This window comes from Erinaceus europaeus, chromosome 14, assembly GCF_950295315.1.
Source record: "Erinaceus europaeus chromosome 14, mEriEur2.1, whole genome shotgun sequence".
NCBI lineage: Eukaryota > Metazoa > Chordata > Mammalia > Eulipotyphla > Erinaceidae > Erinaceus > Erinaceus europaeus.
Genome location: NC_080175.1, coordinates 70,216,972 through 70,242,515, shown reverse-complemented (window position 1 = coordinate 70,242,515; position 25,544 = coordinate 70,216,972). Strand labels below are relative to the sequence as shown.

The 25,544-nt window shown below is 36.9% G+C and overlaps 1 protein-coding gene across 5 annotated transcripts in view; it reads right to left on the bottom strand.

Annotated features, from left to right (window-relative positions):
• Positions 1–25,544, bottom strand: part of NAALADL2 (N-acetylated alpha-linked acidic dipeptidase like 2) — a 1,374,776-nt gene that overhangs the window by 992,297 nt on the left and 356,935 nt on the right. The window lies entirely within an intron of this gene.

The window sequence follows — 25,544 nt, the reverse complement described above, 5'->3', positions numbered from 1 at the left end:
ATAATAATAATAAAAAGGCCTCCAGGATCAGTGGATTCATAGTTCAGGCACTAAGCCCCAGCAATAACCGTAGAGGCAGAAGGGGGGGGGGGGAATTAACTAGGTTTACCAGAATTTACAATTCAAAATAAACTGAGCCATATCTTCCAATAACTCAGAAGGAAAACAATAAAAATAATGTAAAAGACTAGATATACAGATAGTATTTTAAAAAAAATCAAATCTATCTGCAAAAATGTAAAGTAAAAAATGTTGATACAATCCTCCCTAAACTTAAAACTAACCTGAGTGTGTAGATTTAAAAATCTAAATTCCCAGACATGGCATAATCCAGACTATATGTGCTTCTATGTATATATGTGTATATATATATATACATGTGTGTGTATAATAGGCACTTTAAAGCTTTAAAGAATTTCAAATGAAACTAAATTAATCCAATTCTCTAAACATAAAGGAGGTTTTCCTCCCTCAAATTTTATTCCTGTGTTACTAAATATCATAAAAGCAATAGAAGCTATGACAAAAGTTTGCTTTTTTTTTTTTTTGTATTTTGCAACCTAAGTGTTCAACAACAGATGAGTAGTTGAGAAAATTGTGGTACATATACAAAATGGAATACTATTCAGCTATTAAGAATTAATTTACCTTCTTCTTCTTATCTTTTTTTTTTTTAATTTACCTTCTTCACCTCAACTTGGATGAAGCTTGAAGGACTTGTGTTAAATGAGATAAGCCAGAAAGAGAAGGATGAATATGGGATGATCTCACTCATAGATAGAAGTTGAGAAATAAGAACAGAAGGGGAAGCACTAAGCAGAATGTGGACTGGATTTGGTGTATTGCACTGAAGTAAAGGACTATGGGAGGAGTAGGCACTTTTAGGTCCTGGTTTCTGATGGTGGAGGAGGACCCAGGCTGGAGGGTAGAGTGTTTTGCAGGAAACTGATTTTACACATGTACCAACAATTACATTTACTGTTGACTGCAAATCATTAATACACCCAATACCAAAATGAGTCCCCCCATCTGTTTGCACTATAGTTGATAACCAAAATTTAATTTTAATTTGTCCCCCTTTGTATAGTTTCATATTTTTAAAAGTAGTCCACCACAAAGTTAAAAACAAGAAATTGTGTTAATTGTGCAAGTCAGTGACAAATCACAACACCTGCAAATTCAGATGTTTTACATTTACACGGAAGGGAAATCATGTGCTCTATATCACTTTCAATACAAGACAATCATTTCTTTTTCGTAATTGGTCTCAGAAATGTGTTAAAGAGTTGCAAAAAGAGAAGCATGTATTCTTCTCCTGTCTAAAGTCTATCATTGTAAATGCATTTTAAATAAACAAGAAAGATTAAACAATCTTGTTATCTCACTCACCAATGTTGAACCATCAGAGCCCCATCCTCCAAATCTGCTAAGTCTGAAGTAAGATTGGACAGCAAATCTAAAAAGATATCACGAACATCTTTTCCATCCTTCTCATTTTGAAGTCTGTTTCTCTACTTTTTCTGCACCTATCCTCTGATCTGGCTTTCCAGCAACCAATCCTGACAGAAGTCACATTTGGAAGGACTTACATATTTACTGAGCAACTGTCACACACCAGTAATTATGTTAGAAGCTTAAGATGCCCTGGGGAATAAAACAAAAAATTATATAAACAAGAAGACCTGAGAGTTTGGCATGAACTAATTGGGGAACAAAATTTGACCTGATCTGACATTAAGTTATATATGTTGTTTAACTATATTTCCCTTCTCAATTTCTCTGTCTCCACCCACAAGTATGCACAGGCATGGAAAGGTATGTTTATAGAAACACTCAGTCAGGGATTGGTACTACTTGCTAAGTAAAGTGAAGATACAGCTCAAAATGTATGTGTGTTTGAAATCTCACCATTCCAAATTTAATAATGACTGTGAGGAATCTTACTGAATCATTTTATGCCAGAATACAAGGTTTTCTGACGAGAGGAGAAGAAGCAAAAAGGGATATTTTTCACATTAGGAAGGAAATGTAGTAAATTAGTTTAAAAATAAAAAATAAAAATAAAACAAAATAAATACAGACTTTAAATGCCAGTTAATATTGTCTCTTTCATTTTACTCTGATATTACTCTGTTTCCTGTCCTCATTAGTTCTTTTGTGCTTGGCCCTGGTTTTTCAGATAAACAGAGAGAGAGAGAGAGAGAGAGAGACACCATAGCATGAAAGCGCCCTCTCTGGTGAGAAAGACACTAGACCCACACTTGGCTGTGTGCACAGCAAAGGCAGGTCTTTCAGTTGAGCTACCTTGTTAGCCCTAGATAGAGTCTTAGAATTCAGAAAGCTGTGCCATATGGCTTATTCATCACTATATATACTACAATGAAGAGATAAACTTTCATTTTGTCTGTGTAAAAAAACATTATTCTTTTAATGTCTAAGGTTATTTTGTGCTTTTGCTCTTTGACTACAGTAATGTGAAGATTATAGTATATATTGTAATATATATGTCACAGAAATAAATCTGATTGAAATATTAGGTTTGCACAAATCTCAAGATTATTGCATATTTTTTCCAAAAGATCATAGGATTTCACATTAGCATGTCTTAAGTGGATTAGTAATGGAATTATTTTAAAAGAGAGCATGAATGTAAGCACTATAAAAGGTTTTTATTCTAAGCATTTATCTCTAAATTATTAATAGATATGCCACTTTCATATTTAGCTTTAATGTTCCATGTAAAATGAACAGGCAAATAACGCCACCTTAGTTCTCACAGATGATATATTACTTTCATTTAAGATTGCTTTTAAATGTTGATCAAAAATGCAGTAAATTTCTTGCTCTTATAGTTTTTACACTGAAATTATAGCTATTTTATTCATAAATTAAGGAACCAGATTTTTTTCTTAGAATGTAAGAAATACTTTCATTTCACTGTCAAAAAGTTACTAAGTCTGAACAGTAATATATTAGAACATCAAATAAGTACAACAATGTTTTTTATTATAGAGAATTTATAATCACAGTGATGCTGGAACTATCAATGCCTTTGAAAGTCTGATGAAATCTGCATTAATACACCATTTCCTAAAAAAACATTCATGAGCACTAAAATCTTTAACTTGGGAGTCTGTCAAATGGTGGACCATGAAAAAGTTTCCGCAAGAACACATGCCATTTTTTAAATGTCCATGCAAATGTGTGTACATACATGGCAAGCAGTTATTATACTCCTTATAAAATCTATTTTCATTTTTCCTACTTTATTATTTCTGAAAATTACTGAACAACACAAGGACCCTCATATTTCATTTATTTTCATACATATAAAATAAATTAGGCACCCTAGAAGTACAGAGGCTGACTCCAAGGGCTAAATATGTTCTTGAAATAAATTCGAAGACGCTGGATTTTCTTCCAATCATGAATTTTAATAAAACAGCCTCTCACTGCCCTCCTGACGGCAGAATGAGTTGTTCAGCAGTCAAAAACTCACATCACCCAAGACAGATACTTATTGCCTCTACTCATAGAAATAGGGCATTTGTAAAATAGTTAAGTAGCAGAAAAATATATCTTGCATGGCAATGTACTTCGTTTATGTAGACTCCCGGTCAAGGTTACTTTTCCTTGAGCACTCACCTTCTTAGTGTTACTTTTTATATGCATATAGATTGCCCTCACACCCTCGGAACCCCAGGAATAATCTCCTGAGACCAATACTTGCCATGACATGTCATTCACATAAAATGCCTGTAGTCATATCACATGTGTTTTGTCAACCTGTACACTCTTAATCGCTTTGCTGTGCACCTGCTGCAGTGCAACCTGTCAATTTGGCAGCAAAGAGGGCCAGGATATCCCCATGATGTTTTCTAGTCCACTATGCAAGTATTTTAACTTAGCACATTAACTACTGGGAGGGGAGATTAGATTCAAAAGGCACTGGCATTCTGTTCTCCTGTAAGAACGATTTTGTGAAGGGAAGCCATACCTGGTGCTTTGGGGTCAGCAAGTTAACTCACCTGGATATCTGATTTGTTCTGTCATCATCACAACCCAAGTTCAAGCCTGATCCCTCCCCACTGCACTGAAGAAATTTCAGTTCAATGGTACACCTCTACCTTTTCTTTCTATCTGAAAATGTTAGCCTAGAGCAGTGAGGCCCAGGTGGGCAAAATTATAATAATAATTAAAAAAATAAGTGCTTCCCAGAAGGGCAATTGAACTATGGGTGAGGAAATTAGCTCACCTAGATAGTGAGCCCGTTTTGTGTAACATATGACCCAGGATCCAGGCCAGTTTTTAGTGTGTAGGAGGAAGCTTTGGCACTATGTTATGTTTCCTTCTCTGTCTCTTTCTTTCTGTGTGAAAAATATCAGGTTGCAGTGGTGAAAACCTGCCAACAATAAAGAAAGAAACAACCCCCACAGCAGCCCCCAAAACAAAACAAAACAAAACAAAACAAAACAAAAACAAAACAAATAGCCTACAATGTAGTTAGCTTCTCTGACATGTGGACACATGCTCATGTGTGACATGGTGAAAAAGCACAAAATTGTGGCTACAATATACAAATACTGAGATTAAGGAAAACAGCACACTACCACCCACTATGTTTCATTCTAGTTAGACTTCAATCTATAATCGGTAGATCAACAAAGACAGCACCCGTCTTTAAATTCTTCTGGCATCCATTTTCAATGTAAGTTGAGAGGGCCAGGACTTGTTCGCAGGTAGATCTTACTGGGCGGAAACCAGCTTGGGCGGGTGATAGGAATTTCTCTGTAAGAGGAGAAATACGTGACAGAAGCAGCCTCTCAAGGAGTTTGTAACACACGGAGAGGAGAGAAATTGGTCTATAGCTGGCGGCCAGTGTTGGGTCTTTCTTTGGTTTCAAAACTGCTATTACCTTGGCACGACACCAAATTTTGGGCATAGATTCGGATTCCAAGATGAGGGACAGGAATAGTAGTGAGCCACTTCTTTGCCGTGGGGCCCAAGTTAAGAATGAGTTCTGGGGTGATGTTATCATAGCCAGCAGCCGTTCCCGGTTTAACCCTCTTCAAAGCGTCTTCCAGTTCAGACAGTGTAAAGGGAGAGAGTTTTGGAGATGGACAAGATAAACGGAAGTGGGATGACCACTCATGGGAAATTTCTCTTTTCCAGACTGGGTCGATCTTAGCATGTCCAACTTGAGTTAGGTGACTGGCCACTGAGTTTGGAGATACGGGAGGATGGGAGACGGGAGGGGGTTGGCTACCAGCACCCAGACTATGAAGAAGCTTCCAGGCCTTCCTACTTGAGTGAGTGAAGTTCAGACTTTCCGTGAGTTGTTGCCAGCGGGCTTGGCGTGCTGCATCCAGGGAGGCAATGAGATGGTCGGCCACATCTGGGTCGCCCGACTCATCATACTGCTTTAGTAGTTGCTCGCATTCAGCATCAAGACAAGGCGTATAGTTAGCACGTCTCCCACGAGGAATAGCGTGGGAAGCTGCTTTGAAGATGGCTTGGCGGAAGCACCTGGAGGAATCTTCAGAGGGGATAGAGTTAATTGGAATTGCAGGAATAGATTTGTTGGTAAGATCACTGAACAGACGCCAGTTTGCTTTCCGAAAGTTCCATCTTAGTTTCTCCGAGCACAGAATCAGTGGGAGCTGGAGACCAATGTGGATGATAGCTGGGCGGTGATGACTGTGCGGGAAGATCTTGAGAACTTGTCTCGGAGCGGGAAAGGCTTGGCCTTTGACTGTGCTAATCCAGCACAGGTCGGGTGATGGGTGACGAGTCTTTATTCCATCTAGCACTGTGAAAAGAGCCTGGCTGTTTGGGATCGTATAATAGGGAGAGGTCATTCGCTGAAGCCCAGTCGGCTAAGATAGAGCCGTCAGCACGAGTGGAGGAATATCCCCAGTCTTGGTGATGACTATTAAAGTCCCCAATGTAAACGGCTGGGTGATTCGGGCTAGGCAGGACCTCATTATCCCATGAGGCACTGGGAGGCTTATATATGTTGACGAGCTGAATAGATCCAATAGTAATGGTTTCGTAGAAGGTCAAAGAGGCTGTATGGTAAACACCCGCAAGATACGATTTAGCGTAGATGGCTTGGCCGTGTTTAGGATGGAGATTATAGCATATTAAATCGAATCCACTGGTGGTGAATCGAGCAGCTTCATCGACTGCTATATGTGTTTCTTGTAGGCAAATAACATCTGCCTGATGCTGTATCGCCAACTGACCAATAAGAACGCGTTTGGCAAAGGACAGCCTCTCAACATTAAGTTGGAGGACTTGAAGAGCAGGACCAACAGCTTGAAAGCTGTCAGGAGCTCCTTGTTGCTGGCTTTGAAAGTGACTGGGATCCATGTGGATTCAGTCGGCTAGGAAGGATTGTCAGTTTCCCCAATGAATGGGTACTCACGGGATGCACCACGGGAAGGTCAATCCAATGCACTCCACAGCAGCCTATGACACGGTCTGGCACCGTGGTCTCCTAGTCATGATCTCAAGATGCCTGCCTCCATGGGTGGCCAACACTATATAGTTTCTTCTCCAAAACAGAAGATTCTGGGTGCCTCTGGGTGACAAGTCTAGCAGATGGAGACTTGTCTCAAGTGGCCTCCCCCAGGGCTCTGTTCTGGCTCCTACGCTATTTAATATTTACATCAATGACCTTCCAGAAACTTCTTCAAGGAAGTTCATCTACGCCCATGACATCTGCTGTGCAACTCAGACATCCAAGTTTGACATCCTCGAGGAAACACTGACGAAAGACATGTCTCTGATATCTGATTACTGTAAAAAATGGCGACTAATCCTCATGGGGCGTGAGTGCTTCCACACTACGATCATCATCTCTGGCATTATGCTATTCCACTGCAGAATACTGTGCCCCAGTATGGTTCCGTAGCCCCCATGTCCACTTGGTTGATTCCAAATTATACTCCTCCATGAGGATAATTTCTGGAACCATCCGTTCCACCCCGGTTCCATGGCTGCCAGTTCTTAGCAACATCGCCCCGCCAGATATTCGTCGGGATGCAGCATCATCTAAGTTCATTTCCCACGTCTACACTCGACCGGACCTGCCAATATACACGGATATCTTCGCCCACCCTGTCCAACGCTTGACGTCTCGTCATCCAATCTGGTCCCCTGCGCCTACACTTAACTTCTCTGTTCCAGACTCTTGGAAACAGAGTTGGCAGTCAGCTGAGGTAAAGAACAAACACCTCATCACAGACCCCTGCAAGCGTCAACCCGGCTTTGACCTAGCACATTATGATTGGGCCCTCCTCAATCGCTATCGAACAGGCCATGGCCAGTGCGCCGTTATGTTCCATCGCTGGGGAGCCAGATATGACCCGAACTGCCCCTGTGGCTACAGACAGACTATGACCCACATAGTCAACGACTGCCACCTCTCCAGATTCAAAGGAGGTCTCGAAACTTTACATAAGGCTCAGCCTGACGCTGTTGACTGGCTACAGAAGAAGGGCAAATGCTAGAAGAAGAAGAAATCGGTAGATTGAAAGCATGTTTTATATCAGTATAGTAAATCAAGGTCAGCTCTCCAATAACCTAGTGCTTACTGAGTACTATGAGCTATATATGTAAGATGTTATAAACTAATGTTTAAACTTCCTCCAAATATATCAGCATGCATTGAACAATTGGTTTCTTTTCTCTGATGTGCCCTTTCCATTTATTTGACAGTAGTATTCTTCATTGAGGAAGAAACAAATGCTTTCTAATTTTCTTATGTTTCCTTTTTTCCATTCATTAGCTTCCAAGAAGGATAACCTACACACATACAGTAACTTAGAAACTGTCAGTAGCTTTACATATTGTCAAAATGAAACAATCTTTCATTAAAGGTGACTTACTGAAAAGGAAAGCGACAAAATCTTCAAAATCAGGCCCTTTCATGTGATAGATTTTTAATACCTCCTCTTAAAAACAGACTTAAAAATGTCTAAATCCTGATTAATGTTTATTCATACCAAGGCTAAGGTCCCTTATTCCAGATCATTCTTAATACATTTCCTTGGAGAAAGGTATAATGTAGAGGAGAAAAAGATCTGTAACTATCATTAGATTCTTTCTTCAGTGTTTAACATTATTTAACAATGTTTAACAGTCTTTAACAAGAAATAAATTCAAATGTGAAAACTTTAACTATACCTGACATGTCTAAATATGGACTGTTCATGATCAAACTTTTCCAGATAATATCCCCAATATGTGCAAACGTTTCTATGGAAGTTACATGTTAACATGCAATCTAAAACATACTTGAAAACATTTGCTCTTTTCCTAGAAACAAATTTGCATATAATTTTCAAATTATATTTTGGGTAGTAGTTTCATTTTATATAAAACAAAATTAAATCTACTAGTGTAAACCACTGCAGCCAGAGTCACTATCAAAGGCTTTATATACACATGAGAAAGTCAAGAGATTTTCAACCAATGCATTTCATTACAATGTTGGTTAAGAAGAAATCAGTGAAGATTACTACTCATTAGTTCCCACTGTGAAGAGGTAGGAGATACCCTGTGGCAAAAAAAAAAAATCAACAGACTCCCCACTGATGTTCTCAAAATAAAACTTTTAATGGCTAGTGGTATAAAGTTACTGAAGTGCCCCAACTGACCTTTGAGAACATCATAGTACCAAAGACAAATGATCATACTTTTAATTAGATTCTGAAATTCAAGAGGCAATAATCATAGAACATTTATCAGAGAATTTGGAAACTTCATAATATATCTATATACATATCTATCTATTTATATATCTATGTATCTATAATTTTAATTTCCATATTAAGTTGTTACATTGTTCTTACTATGAGTGCTGTTCTCTGTAATTCATTAAATTTGAACGTAACATTGCTTGTTACAGAAACATGTCAATAAATATGTATTGAATGACCAAATGATTAAGAGAAAACATGACATGTTTAAATTTAAATATAAAATTACTTCAGTTAAATGCTCTATACATGAATTTTCAATTTTCTAAAATGAGGAGTTGAAGTTGTATCTTTCTACTCAAGAAAATCTGAAGTATATGAGTGGACAGATGTGAATTTGAATCTAGCTTTGCCATTTGGTTCTTATATAATACTGAGAAATTTACTTAGCCCTGCTGAGCCATGTATGAAATGGAGGAATTCAGACCCTTTCTCACAAGGTGACTATAAAGTTAAATCTGGTTGTTTAAGGTAAGTTGTTCACAGCAATATTCACCTGCTAATGAAGTTTCAGCACACAAGAGCTATTCACCTCAACCTCCTCCTCCTTTAGAATGGAGGTTTTTACTTATTTCACTTATTTTAAGTAAAGATTTGTGAAATAATTATCCCTAAAAATATAATCACAATTCCCACTATTCACTATGATCTTTGGAAAACCTTGAAAAAAGTAAATTATGTTTAAAAAAATCCTGATGAGATCCCCTTATTTATATATTGAAATATGAAAGATATCCTAAAATCCTAAAGCACCATTAGAGGACAGATCTCTCATAAAGTAATATGTTCTTAACTCAAATGAGTGTTCCTAAATTTTAGCAGAAAGTTGCTTAAGAGGAGATGAACTAGGTCAATGCCTGAGTTCAATACCCTACTTCCCATCTATAAAAGAGCCATGGAGTAGTGCTGAAGATGGCTCTTCCTCTCTCTGTTTTTCTTCTTCTCCTTCTTCTCCTTCTCCTTCTTCCCCTTCCCCTTCCCCTTCTTCTTCTTCCTTCTTCTTCTCCTCCTCCTTCTCCTCCTCCTTCTTCTCTCTCTCTCTCTCTCTCTCTCTTTTCTATCTCTTTGTGTGTGTGTGTGGCTTTCTGTTTCTAGTCCTTTATGAAAAATTAAAAAATAAATAAATAAATTTCCACTAGGAATGGAGCCGCCACAGAGGCACCCAGTCCTCCTGATGGCTTTGGTAACAAATCAGATAAATAAGTAAATAAATGGAGGAGATAGGGATTAAATCTCCTACACTTAGTAAAAAAATAAAAACAAAAATAAACAATAATACCACTCTTTGTCATATATCCAAAAGATATGAAACACGAATTAAAGGTTATATGTGCATCTATGTTCACGGCCTGAATTTGATCCCCAACACTGCATGTGCTAGAGTGATGGTCTGGTTCTCTCTGTGTCCTTTCCTTACTCTCTCTAATAAATACATTAATAAATAATCTTTAGAAAAATGAAGCTATGGGATATATATATTCCATGGACTTCTACTTTACAATTAAAAAAGATGAGGTTGTGTCCTTTGAGACAAAAGTGAATGAGACTATAAATATGTATGCTTACAGTAAATAAATAAAGAGGTAGATGAAAATTATTGGATAATCTTGCTAATATGTATAATTTAGATAACTGAAACACACGATCTTACACAAAAATAAAACAAAAACAGAAAATGTAGCCAAACTGTCTCTAAGTGGTTGAGAGAACCATGGTGGTTACTGATGGGAAGCAGAGGCATAGAAGTTTCATTGATGGGTGCTGTATGGAACTATACCCAGTGACTTCATAATCTCCTAAGTCCTATTAAATCACTCATTTAAAAATGCCTACATTAAAGTTATGCAAGTGCAAACAAAAAATTCCAATTTACTGTATATCTGCTACCTTTGATCCTTCTGGACTTTTTTTTTACAGCATACTTTTACTGGTGACAAAACAAGAAAAAAAACTTTCTGATGCAAATGCTGAAGATCAATAGCTATTTTTCAAAGTTTATAGCATAATTAAAATGTGCAACAGGGATAATTTTCTCTTCAAACCCTAAGGCTAAGCCTAGAATTATTAACTAAGTCAGAACTATGCAGCGTAACACTTTTTATTATGTTTATGGATAATGTGAAAGAGTTTATGGTTTTTACATGTAATTTGTTAAGTTGAAAACATTGAAGAAGAAACATCTTCTACATCAGCAAATCATCAGCCATTTAAATATCTCTTTGGGGTAGATTTTGTAGATGTAAATTTATATTCCTTTATTCCAGCTTTTGATCACCTAAACCTTCAAACTGAAGGTTAATGGTCAAAACATTCTTGAATTTAGTAGAACCCATTTACTTCAAACTACTTCTTCAAAGCTTTATCACCTTCCATAAAAGTGCCAAGAATGTAGGTATGATGGAAATACAAGGATGTGAGGGTGGTCAGACAAGAGGAATCATGATGTGCCCAAGGAGGAAGCACCATGTATATCCAAGAAGTTATGAGTTGTTGTAAAAAACAGCATCCACAGAGAAGCAAATGTATCAACTATTTAATGGACTGTGGATAAAATAGCACTCTTTGGTCATAGAAATTAAACCAGTAATTTTTATATATGTGATAAATATTTGAAATATGGGACTATCATTTTTTTCCAGCTGGCTGTTTTTTAAAAAGTATATCTGGAAATTATAGCAAACAAATATTAAAATGTCTAGATATGCCCTACTCTTACATCTTATCTCTGACATGCTGAAGTATACAGTTTGGTCTTTCCCTTATTATTAATGCTGTTACTAGCAATCATATAAATTCCAATGTGAATCACTGGTTATTCAAGATTCTTCAACTATTAAAATATTGTATTGTTCTTTAAATCATAGACTGGATCAAAAACAATCTGATTTTCTTTACTCAAACAGATTCAAATGAAATTGCATTCCCATCATCCAGAATTTCTTATATATGTTACTCATACATTCTGACCAGTGATAGACAGGTAGATAGGTAGAAGTCTAAATCCATATGTGGATAGATACCAATATAACATTTTATTGGCAGTGAAGCCTTAGAGTTTCACTATTTTCCAAATGTTGGGTAAACTTCTGATGAAGTACACTCTTTCCTCTGACTGATATAGTCCAGTGGTATTTGATCTGAAGATTTAAAAAAAATGTGTCTGAAAGTGAGCCCCACACTAGACGTTCCAGGACTGGGGGAAATATAGGCTCTACAGTGGAGGCAGGAGTTTCCTGCTGTCAGGGGGTTTAAGAAGGCAATAGATAGTTATTGCTGTAATCAAATTAATTTGGCAATTGGGCTAACTTTGAAAGCCCCTTTGTTAGGATTTGTTGTATCATACACAGCATCACCATAATTTATGTCTTTTGACATTATTTGTATATAGCTGTATCTTACAGAGTAATGCCACCAGTTGCTTCTGTTCTCCCTGTTCTAAGCTCTTCAGAGAGTCAACATTTCAAAGACTCAGCCTATGGTCTGTGTATTGAAAAGTTTGAGACATTCAATCAATTTTTCCCCTCATATTGATTAAGTAGTGATTTATATGACTACAAGTTAATAGAAGTGTACATAAACATCATTTCCAACACCTGCATGCTTCTCTCATTTCATGCCAAATGATATTGCATCTGCTGATCCCAACCTAATCAACACAATGACTACCACCTCAGCATGCTTCACTTCAAACTGTGTGCAGAGATGTTAGGCATGGAATGTCAACCCTTCAGCCTAATTACTCTGGTAAGACTTTTCCTTTCATAGGATTCTATAATTCCATTTCAGGTGGTTCACTTCCTAACAATGTCCCAAAACCTAGATATAGACCAGGTCCCATGAGATAGGGCATATGTTTACATGTATCCATAAATTAGGGCAACATATATACCTGAAAGCAAAAGTGCATAATAGTCTGCAGTGAGTCAGTATATGCAGCAAGTAGAAAGACCTAAAAAGACACCATAAAGTTCACAATGAGTGTTTACTTAGACTTAGATGCCCTCCTCACCTACTTCCTATTATACTTCCCTCAGTCACTCCAAAGCTAACCTTATCAAAGTAAGGACTGTAAAAGCTGAATAAGGGCAAGAGACTGGCATACTCTAACAATGACTCTTTAGTCACTATCAGGTCACCTCATCAGCTGGGGCCCTAGTTGGGGAGAGCTAAGATTCTCAAACAGACATGATAGGTGGGGTCCTAGTTGGGGAGTGCTTAGATTCCCAAACAGACATGATGGGCCTAGACCTCAAATAGATTCCTCTCTCCATTGTTACTGGTCATCTCTTATCAGGAACAACACAACAGATTAGTTTTGGGGCCCCCATAGGACCTTGCCCTTAACGTGGATTAGCAATGGCAGAGAATGTTACATCCTGTGAAGGGAGGCTGGACAACATACTCTATGTTCCACCTGAGGAAGATGGGTCCTGAAAGTGCGGCAGCTTAGAACGTTCCTACTCATGACCACAGAAAGTGAGCTCAGATCTACAGGGATGTAGAGGTCACATATGCTCTTAAGCGGAATATGGGCCCCAGATCACATCAATGGTATGTAAATAATATTTATACACCTTTCCCATATTTGGGAGCTACTCTCTTCCCTGATCCAGCTGTCTGGTCCTTTTTCCAGCCATAACATCATTTCCCCAGACAATAACTTAGATACACCTGCATATCAGATGTCAGGTTCAGGAAAAAAAAAGTATAGTCATGGACCCTTTGGAATATAACTAAAATAGGCCTACTAACTATAAAAAACAAACAAACAAAAAAACAAAAATGGAGATTCCCCCAACTCTTCATCTGAACTATTCCAGCCTTTAGGCTCATAATTAGTCAATAATTTGTTTGGTTTTATATGTTAACTCTTTTTCCAGCCACCAGGTTCCAGATGCTAACATGATGCCAATCAGACTTCCCTGGGCAGACTACCCCACCAATGTGTCCTGGAGCTCTGCTTCCCCTGAACCCTGCCCCACTAGGGAAAAAAAAGGCAGGCTGGGAACATGGATCGACTTGTCAATGCCCATGTTAAGCAGGGAAACAATTATAGAAGTCAGACCTTCCACCTTCTCCATCCCATAATGACTCTGGGTCCATTCTCCCAGAGGGGTAAGAACAGTAAAGCTATCAGGGGAGGGGATGAGATATGGAATTCTGGTGGTCGGAAGTGTGTGGAGTTGTACCCCTCTTATCCTATAGTTTTTGTCAGTGTTTTCTTTTTATAAATAAACATTTAAAAAATGTGTCTTGATATATCCATGTGTCAATAAACCATATGTTAAACCCCAATAAATGGAGGGAAATGGAGTAGGATTACTGGATGACACATAATTATTCCTGAATACCAACCTCCACACATGCCTATTTATGCTCACATTCATTCATGTCTTATGAAACTGGCTTAATAATCGGCTGCATTTTTTCTTGTTCCTTTCTCATATTCACTGACACTATTTCCTTTACTGAGGCTTCTTTTGTCTAATTCCTTTATTTAGCTTTCATCTATTTAACTCCCTCACACACAGCCCCACCCTAATTCTTGGCTGGATGATCTCTTCCTTAACTACAAAGATGTAGGCAATTTGGCATGAGTTCCATCAAGCACTGTTCTCTGTAAGTCAAGGACTATGTCACTACACTCATTTTTTCCTTTTTTTTTTTTAGATTGAATAGAAAGGGTCCTCCTATTTTTTGTTTGTTATTTTTTTAATTTACTCTGAAGATCCAGGTCCTCATCATCAGACATCCTTCATCTGTCCCTGAACTTTTATCTTCTTTCTCACTGATACAGTTTCCTTATTTTTTAAAGAGAAAATGATATTTAGCTTATAAAACTGTTTTGATACAGCTGCTTCTTTAGTTTACTCTTCTTTCTCTCATATCTCAAGTATGGTCATCAAGTCTTATAGTCTTATAGTCAACAAGTCTTATAGACTTGTTTACAAGGTCTTCACTTAAATCTGAGGACTCTTAAGATCTTTATGTTTGATTGAAATTGTTTAGTATAAGTTTACATATAAAGTAAAGGATATTTTCAACATTATCAAACATTTAAAAGTATTTTTCTTCCCTAAATTACTTTTCATCATCTGTCCCTAAAATCAGTAAATATCTTTCTCTATCATTTATGCCAAGAATTTAGTTTCTACAAGGTCTTCTAACTTATACATTCAGCACAAGCAAACACAAGTTTATCCAAAGATTATCCCAAACTTTTTTTTTTTCAATTGTCAAATTCCTCCATCATTACACGAACTTAGCTCTTCATCATTGTGAGATGATAGGTGATAATATTGAATTTGGAGTAGAGTACGGGATCAACTGATGCCAAACAAGCATTTGATGTGGTCCAACAACTGTTTATGATAAAGGCCCTCAAGAAATTGGGAGTGCTAGGAAAATTCCTCAACGTAATGAAGACTATATATGACAAACCCAAGGCTAACATTGTACTCAGTGGGGAAAAACTGAAAGCTTTCCCCCTAAAATCAGGAACTAGACAAGGGTGTCCACTCTCACCACATCTATTCAAATAGTCTTAGAAGTCCTTGTCCTTGTAATTAACCAAGAATGAGAATTTAAAGGAATCCAAATTGGAAAGGATGAAGTTAAATTAGCATTATTTACAGATGATAGGCTCCTGTACCTAAAGGACTCCAAAAACTCTGCCAAAAAAATTACTGGATATCATCAATAAATTCAGTAAAGTAGCAGGTTACAAAACCAATATTCATAAGTCTATGGCATTTCTTTACATAAAAGATGGGCTAGAGGTAAGGAAACTCAAGGAAGCAATCCCATTTACAAATAATTAAAAGAACAACTTTCCTTTTCTATGCATGGTATAGTCATATAATTGTAGCTGTATTTATTGAGCATCTGTTCTTCACTAAGTTGTTGCAGAGATTAATAAAATGAGTTGAATATTTGGAACAGTCCCTTGCATATAATAAGTATACACTTAGCAAATAGTCCCTACTATTATTACCATTTCCACCCTGCTATTATGACAGCTTCACTTTTGGACTCTGAGAACTCACCTAGGTAGCCCCCAACAAAATGTCTGCCACAGATAAATGGGAGAAATTCTTCAGTTTGAAATGGCAATGCACTACTCTCAAGAGCCTAAAATAGAAACTATAAATGACTCATCTTAAACTTACACTTAATACTTTGAAATCACAGTACTGTTATATGTGGTTTAGGCAAAAGAAATACAAAATAGAGCCATGATTCTTCATCACAGGTATAAAATTTTACTGCAGAAAAAATATACAAATTTTAATAGAGTAAATATGTATTTACTTATTTATTTATTGCCTCCAAGGGCTCAGTCAGTGCCAGCACTACAAATCCACTGCTCCTGGTGACTTTTTCCCCCCATTTTATTGGATAGGAAGAAGAGTATTGAGAGGAGGGAGAGGTAAAAAGGGATAGAGAAAGGTAGATACCTGAAGACCTGTTTTACCAGTTGTGAAGTGACTCCTGCAGGTGGGGAGCTGGGGCTCAAACCTGGATCCTTGAGCTGGTCCTTGCACTTAGTACTATGTGTGTTTAACTGGGTGCACCACCACCCGCTTCCCGAGTAAATATTTAAATTATGTAAAATTCAAAACTTTATACTTAGAATGCTATAAAGCCTATAATTCTTAGTTATTCTACTTTCCATTTTTATTATTTCATATTTATTACATGATTGACTTTTTCCTCCATAAATTGAATTTTTTAAAAGAAATGTCTGGTAAAATAATGCAGCAGCCTAAGTAGCCCTTATGATGACCATCCATACTGAAATTTTGAGAGAAATAATATTATTTTTATCTTCTCTATAACTGTTTTAATTTTATGTCTCAGTGTTGTTTAAGAAACTATCCAGGGAAAACACTAAGCAGAACTTGGACTGGAGTTGGTGTACTACACCAAAGTAAAAGACTCTGTGATGGGGGGGAAGGGTTCAGGTCCTGGAACATGAGGGCAGAGGAGGACCTAGTGGGGGTTGTATTGTTATGTGGAATTGTTATGCATATACAAACCATTATATTTTACTGTCTACTGTAACCCATTAATCCCCCAATAAAGAAATAAAAGGAACTGCCCATCCTGTTAGACCTGTCTCATCATTTATAGGCATTATTCTGATGCTTATCATCAAAATTAATTAAGAACACTATGCATCTCACAGATATCTGTGGCATTTTCATATTATTTTAACATTATAAAAATTTCAAACCAATCTTTATTTGTGATTCATAGTGGGTTATAAGATTGTAAGATTACAGGATAAAGTTGTACTTCATACCCACCAAAAAAGTTCTGTCTACCCACCCTCAAGCACTACAAATCTTTAAGCAATCTTTATTTGTGATTCATAGTGGGTTATAAGATTGTAAGATTACAGGATAAAGTTGTACTTCATACCCACCAAAAAAGTTCTGTCTACCCACCCTCAAGCACTACAAATCTTTAAGCAAGTTTGTTTCTTTTGGCTGCTAAGGTTCTTAAAATCAAATGTGTAACCGAATTGATGATCTAGCATACAATTTTTGACATTAGTGCTTTTAAAACTTTATTTACTTTATCTATATACACTTGTTTTTTCATTCAATATAAATCAGGAATGTATGCTAAATTCATTATCATTTCAATAAGAGATAAGAACCAAGTAAGTACATGAATAGATACAATTTCTAGACCTAGTCTCTGCTGTACATTTTGCCAAGAAGTCTTCCTTCCTCTGGTCACTTATTCTAATATCCCAAATCTGACAGAAGACATTTACATTCTAGTTCTTCCATTAACTCTTTATCATTTCCTAGACGTCCCTATACATTCGTAGACATCTGTCTATCATTATAACAGTACAAAGTATTATTGTTCAGAGTAGAAGGGACCCCCATCCCCTTTGGTAACAAAGTTTATTTCTCCATCTCTAAAACCTGCCACAAAGAAATACAGACATGATGAGTAATCAATTCTCTCTCTATCTATCTATATCTATCTATCTATATCTATCTATCTATCTATCTATCTATCTATCTATATATATATATATATATATATCAATGGAGAGGGAGAGACACAGATGGAAGGAGTTAGAGACCACAACATTGAAGCTTCACTCAGTACTGTGGGGCAGACTTGCACCAGGGTTGTACACATCAAAATTAGCTGTTTTTCTTACCTCTAGAAATTTTTCAATATTCATCTGCAGATTAAATTTGCCCATTAATGCACAAAAGGTCTACATCACTGATGAAAATGAGATCTAGTGATTTTTTTCATCCTGTTTTTCAAAGGAAGGCACATTTGAGAAAGCAGAAGAATATAGAGGTATCATGGACTTCAAAAGTTTAATCTGTTCTCCAAATAAATCAATTCCCAAGGTTTGAAATCATGCAGCACAGTTGATTATGTTGTTGAATATGGGGACATCTCTTGCAGGGTTATGTGAATTATAGTAAATAAGTAGTTGGCATTTCTCGGTTGAGTTTATTGTAGTATATAGGATTTTATACCTTTTTTCTAACACATTCAACTATTTTAGTACACAGTGCATGATTTACATTATACTGATCATGGGGTTAAAGAAGATAGATTTTCTTTCAATAAGTTGTAAAGACTTCCATGAATGTACTTACAAATTGTTCAACTGTGAAGATGGCTAAACACATCTATCAACAGAGCAACAAAATAGCCTTGTCAAATAAAACTATTTACACATACTTTTCCTGAAGAGAGATTAGAAGCTCAGGGGATCAAATGAAGCTCAATGCCCTTTAATGTGCTTTCATCCTAATCACATTTTCTTTGCAATCTTGTCAGTTGCCTATTTACCCTCCACTTATATCAAGTGCAATGCTTCCCAAGAATAAGTCAGGTACATTCTTTGTTAATAATCCTCTTCCCCAAACAGTAACACAATAAATGGCTTATCATCCTACTCAACTAGTTAAATTTGTTTAAACTCTCTCCAAACTCTAGTCACTAGGTACACAATGTAATAATTATATGTATTTATACATGTACAGTCATCAGATGATTACTGCACTGTTTCAATTCTTTAAAGGAAAATAAGCAAATTCAAAGGCGAATCTAACTTTGGAAAAATTCAATTACATTATTAATAATAATAATAATGTTTAAAAAGTGAAGTCATCCTATAGGAATGTATCAATATTTCTTCAAGATTTTATGGGGACATTAATTGAAATTTATGTTTCTTTATACAACTCTTTCATGGCCATAAAATATCATTTAAATGAAAGGAGACTAAGGAGTGCTTTCAGATCATTTAAAAATCTAGGAAGAAACAGTTAATTCCAAAGTGTCTGAGAATTGTCTTTTCTTTAACAACTAGTTTTAACTGAGTAACATGTTACTAATTTTCTGTTTCATGTTCCACTCAAGTTGTTAGTTAATTTATTTCTAATAAGGTAAAGATCCTATTTTCATTTAGAAAGATAAGCTAAGAGTTCCTCAGTTCAGTTATGTTGATTTCAATTACATCTTTTATATATATGTTACTCTTATTTCCTTACTCTCAGGATTCTGTCCTACAGTTGAGAAAAAGTCCCCATAAGTCATCTTCACAAGAACCTTTGGCCGATTTCACGCCTTTACATTCTTTTATATTTTAATTATTTCAGTATGCTTGATTTTGTCCTAGATGGTAATGATAAGACCTCTCCAACAGAGCTTCTAGAACTTTCAAATCCAAAATTGCCTGTTACCTGAATATCTAAATATTGACTACAAAATGTACCAGGTGTTCAATTGCTCTAGCCTATCACCAAACTATTAAGCACCCACAGGTTTAAAAAAGGGCTCCTTATCTTGGAAGAAGGTAGGAAGTTTATTTTAGGTATATTCTTTTTTTAATTTAATTTAATTTAATTTATTTATTTTCCCTTTTGTTGCCCTTGCTGTTTTTCATTGTTGTTGTAGTTATTACTGTTGTTGTTATTGATGCCGTCGTTGTTAGAGAGGACAGAGAGAAATGGAGAGAGGAGGGGAAGACAGAGGGGGAGAGAAAGATAGACACCTACAGACCTACTTCACCAGTTATGAAGCAACTCCCCTGCAGGTGAGGAGCCAGGGGCTCGAACCAGGATCCTTAGACGGGTCTTTGTGCTTTGCACCATGTGCACTTAACCCACTGTGCTACCGCCTGACTCCCTATTTTTGGTATATTCTAAAGGCCCTTTATTAATTTTTGCCTAAGCCTCACAGACAACATTAAAGTGGGCTAAAAGTATTGTCTGGAAAGATAAACTCTTAAGGGTCCCTTCCAGTGGAGGGGAGGGTATACGGAACTCTGGTGGTAGGAATTGTATGGAATTGTACCCCTCTTATACCACAATCTTGTCAATCATTATTAAATCAATAAGAAATTAATTTTTTTAAAAAAGATCTCCTTACATTTCTCTTGAAAAGGTTGTAAAATCCCATGACTTGGAAAGAAGAATTATAGATGAGTTAGTCCGCTTTGGGCTTTCAGAAAGATTTCAAGGCATTCATAGGTATGGTTTAAGATGATGAATGCAGAGATATTTTCTCCACCACAAAAGTAAACATGCGCACCAAACCAGCATTACAAGTTGGGGATATAATATTGCTGGCCTCAGGCTGCAACTAAGTACAGTCACCAAAGCACCTTCCTACATAGACTTTTTTTTTTAATTCATCAAATAGAATTTGTTTTAATTCTTAAAAACAGATATATCCTGTAAAATATGCATTGTGTGTGCCTATGAACTTCAAGCTACCTACACTGGGTTGGGATGAGAATAAGGTAAATGTCATAATGGTAGGTGCAGAGAAAACCCAAGCTTAGATGGAGTAGTTCCATACTTCTCTGACTGAATATTGAATACTTTCCAGTCCATAAATATAGAAAATGAATGATGTCATTAGGGAAAACATCATCTGCTTCCCCCCTGCTCCTTTGAAATGTCCACTTGGTCGATTCCAAATTATATTCCTCCATGAGGATAATTTCTGGAACCAACCGTTCCACCCCGGTTCCATGGCTGCCAGTTCTTAGGAATATCGCCCCGCCAGATATTCGTAGGGATGCGGCATCATCTAAGTTCATTTCCCACGTCTACGCTCGACCGGACCTGCCAATATACGCGGATATCTTCGCCCACCCTGTCCAACGCTTGACGTCTCGTCACCCAATCTGGTCCCCTATGCCTACACTGAACTTCTCTGTTCCAGACTCTTGGAAACAGAGTTGGCAGTCAGCTGAGGTAAAGAACAAACACCTCATCACAGACCCCTGCAAGCGTCAACCCGGCTTTGACCTAGCACATTATGATTGGGCCCTCCTCAATCGCTATCGAACAGGCCATGGCCAGTGCGCCGTTATGTTCCATCGCTGGGGAGCCAGATATGACCCGAACTGCCCCTGTGGCTACAGACAGACTATGACCCACATAGTCAACGACTGCCACCTCTCCAGATTCAAAGGAGGTCTCGAAACTTTACATCAGGCTCAACCTGACGCTGTTGACTGGCTACAGAAGAAGGGCAAACGCTAGAAGAAGAAGAACTAGAAATTCAGGTGTTAAATTTCTTTGCAAAATTACAGGATCTGGGCAGCCAGGGTGGAGACTAGTTTCCTGGCAACTGCTTCTCAGAAAAAGGGAGGAAAATCACAAGTTGCTTATCTTTGTAGGATCTCTTTGCTGTGCAACAAAGCACACTGGACTAGAAATTCATTAAATTTCCTTTAACCCTGGAAATGCCCATATTCTACAGATTCCTTTCCCCAATTATGACAGCCTAATTTTCTTCTGGGGGGCAGAGTGAGGGCTTGAGCTTCTCTGCTCACTGCTTTCTAGCTCTGCCCCTGTACTCTATATGATGAAGCCAACTCTTCCGTACTTTGGATTTTTTCCACCTGAGCTCTAATCTGTTGTATCCCTTTTTAATAAGTGTTATCCCCCTGGTTTTCCCTAAGGGAAGTATAACTTTACTTGAACTGATTTTTTTTTTTTTTTTTTTTTTTTGTTATTTGGGCTTTCCCAGAACTAGAGAAATACGGAGTGAAGTAGGAAGTTAGATTTTTGTTAGAAAAGTGCTCCAGGGAGTCAGGCTGTAGCTCAGTGGGTTTAGCGCACATGGCGCAAAGCACAAAGACTAGAGTAAGGATCCTGGTTCAAGCCCCCCGGCTCCCCACCTGCAGGGAGTTGCTTCACAGGCAGTGAAGCAGGTCTGCAAGTGCCTATATTTCTCTCCTCATCTCTGTCTTCACTCCTTTATTTCTCTCTGTCCTGTCTAACAAAGCCAATATCAATAACAACAATAACTAAAACAACAAGGGCAACAAAAGGGAAAATAAATAAATATTTTTTTTAAAAAAGTGCTCCAAAGCCCCAAAACAGCTGATTGATGTAGCCCAAGTGAGGAGGGGGTACTGAGCTGTACAGGGGAGGTACCCCAGAAATACACACTCAGATAATCTCGCAAGGGGATTCTGGCACTGAACTTGGAATTGTACTGTGCTCAAATGACCTCAAGGATAAGTAAGCATGTCATATTTTTACAAAGAGCCTGGTGGCCTTGCTCATTATTTTAACTGAGGAGGAAGAGAAGAGAAAGAACCTGGAAAATCTTCATGGAGAATAAGCTCCTGAGGTGAAAGAGACCCAGCAACATGGCTGGTGATAAATTCTTTCTTTTACAGTTAGGACTCAGATGAGCCCTGCCTATTATTAGAGGAGGGAGAAGTAGAAACCAGAGCCTAAGGCATTTTCCAGAAACCTGATTGCCAGGAAGGGATTTACCATCCATTATCCCAAAGTCATTCACCATTCTCACAGACTGGCATAGTCACTTACTAGTCCATTTATTTGCAGATACTAAGAAAGGAAAGTCCAGTTCCTTTCCTTAGCAAATAGCAATGCTTAGGAGGCACCACTTATCCATGCTGCCCTTGGCATATTATTTACACATTATGATTTAAATTGATAAAATCTAGAAAAATATACCCCAGCATTCTGTTTTACACAAGATACTTAATTTTCTGATTCTTAAGATTATGATTCAACGCCCATGTTCAGCAGGGAAGCAATTACAGAAGCCAGATCTTCCACCTTTTGCATCTCACAATGACCTTGGGTCCATACTCCCGGAGTTTTAAAGAATAGGAAAGATATCAAGGGAGGGGATGGGATACTGAGTTCTGGTGGTGGGAATTGTGTGGAGTTTTACCCCTATTATCCTATGGTTTTGTCAGTGTTTCCTTTTTATAAATAAAAAAATAAAATAAAAGATTATGATTCCTTCATGTATGACATATTTACATACTTTCTATGGGACTATTTTGTCACTGGGACCGAACAGAAGAGATTACTATTCATACTGATTGAGATCTGTCCATATGATAAAAGAAAAGCAGATGAGTAGTGCAGCGGGTTAAGTGCACATGGTACAAAGCACAAGAGCTGGTGTAAGGATCCTGGTTTGGTTCCAGCCCCTAGCTCCCCACCAGCCCCTAGCTCCCCACCTGCAGGGGGTCGCTTCCCTGATGGTGAAGCAGGTCTGTAGGTGTCTTTCTCTCCTCCTCTCTGTCTTCCTCTCCTCTCTTGACTTCTGTCTGTCCTATCCAGCAATGACAACAGCTTGACAACAATAACAACTACAGCAAGCGCAACAACAGGGGTAACAAAAAATGGGAAAAATGGCCTCCAGGAGCAGCAGATTCATAGTGCAGGCACTGAACCCCAGCAGTAACCCTGGAGGCAAAAAAAAAATAATAAAAGAGAGAGAGAAAGGCAGATGGAAAGAAAGAAACAGGATCAAAAGTAGCCATTCATTCAGAGTCAAGGTCTCTCAACCAGTACTTAACAACTGATTTAACTGCAGGCTAAACCCATCCCAGGAATGTATTCTTGATTAGTACTTATCAATGTAACAAGTTATCTGCAAGGTGTTAGCTGTCTCTCTTCCCCAAGGGAATGTATAGCTTTACTTGATAGGATGTTATCTACTCTTCACCATAAATAAATAAATAAATAAATAGGTAAATAGATAAATAAAAAAAAGCTAAATTTCCACTTTTTACAGTGCCTTTCTGCTTGATAGACTGGATACCAATCTTTAGAATTATTTGGTTGAGTTTTCCTTTTAATATTTTTTACATCAAAGATAACACAGTAACAGCTCTACTTTCCTTCAGGGAGGCAAGAGATACTAGCAGGCACATATCATCAGCAATCTAAGGTGCAAAAGTGAAGCTGAAACCTACAAGAAGTTCATACCTTTATCGTGAATAATCTATGGCAATGTCTACAATTAGATCTCCAAGTTAAATAGAGATGGACTAATGGTGTAAACAATTGAGATAAATAACCACAGATAATCATTATTCCAAGCACATGATAGAATTATAATGGTAATCTACTGGCATTTATTATCTTCATAATTAAACACTTAAATCATTTGTATGCTAAATGTACAAAGCATGACGCTAAAATATATTCACTTCTGACAGAGAATACACATTTGTAAACAGAACCATTAGTGATTAGTATCGTTTCAAAGAACTTCAAAATTTGTCTGTTTTGAAGTTATACTTTGCTGCTAAGACAAATGTAAAAGTAAATACTTCAAAATGTTTTCATTTACTATAATAATTCTGAAATGAAAACTCAGCTACAAGATAGGATTATACACAGAAAACAGAAGAATGTTGGCACATTCCATAGAGTAAACAAAGGAATTAAAACCTCTTACTTTCACACACACCATTAAAATTGCAAGTCAAGGGTTAACTATTCGAAAATTGACCCAGTATACCTGTCAACCATAAAACATCAGAAGAGAATGTGTTACTTATTCAAAGTTTCCATGGAGCAAACAAAAGAATCACCACTGAATGGAGCTGATCGTACAAACAAGAATTCACCACATTGCTTTCTAACTTAAATCATGATATTTAGATAATTTACCATAGTGACTATTTAAAAGTGCCAGAAGAAAGAACAACCTATATACATTTTAGTATTCTAAAGTAAGGAGTAAATATTACTTATACTTATCATAAAGGGCAAGGTATACTTCAATCCCAGAACACAGATACAAAGATACTATCATAATCCAGGATAGATTATACTTAGGCCACTGTCAAATAGTCATGTATATTTTTTACAAAATTATTATTATATAAAAAGTTCAACAATATACATTCTTCCAAGGAAAATGTTATATATAATTTAGATATCTTCTTTAATTGAATATGTAATATAATTTTGTTAATAAGACATATAAATGAACTATTTCATCGATTTGTAATAAATGAGCATTCTTTGTTGTTCTTCAATAGAATGAACTAAATTTCTTATAAATTGATTTCTAAGTATGAATAGTTTATAATCAGTTTTATGCCCAATTTTAAAATATCTAAAGCAACAGAATTAAAATAAATTCTTGGTTTTTTAATGAGTTACATATGGTAAAAAAATAAACATAGGTAAGTAAACAGAAATATCATGGAAAGTTATTTATAACTATAAAATGGATGGTATGTGACTTTGCATCCATACATGTCTATGATCATCTTATTGGGGTTTCATATGTGTTATATTTTACAGATTTATTATGTGGTTGATTATGTGCACTTATAGTAAAATTAGTAGTCTGAGAATTTTCTTGGTGTTAGCCTCTCCATAAAACAATTAAACTAAAAAAACTATCACTGGGAAGTAGATTAAAAAATACCTTGAATTAAAACATCACTTGTAAAGGTGATACATAATTCATAAAGTA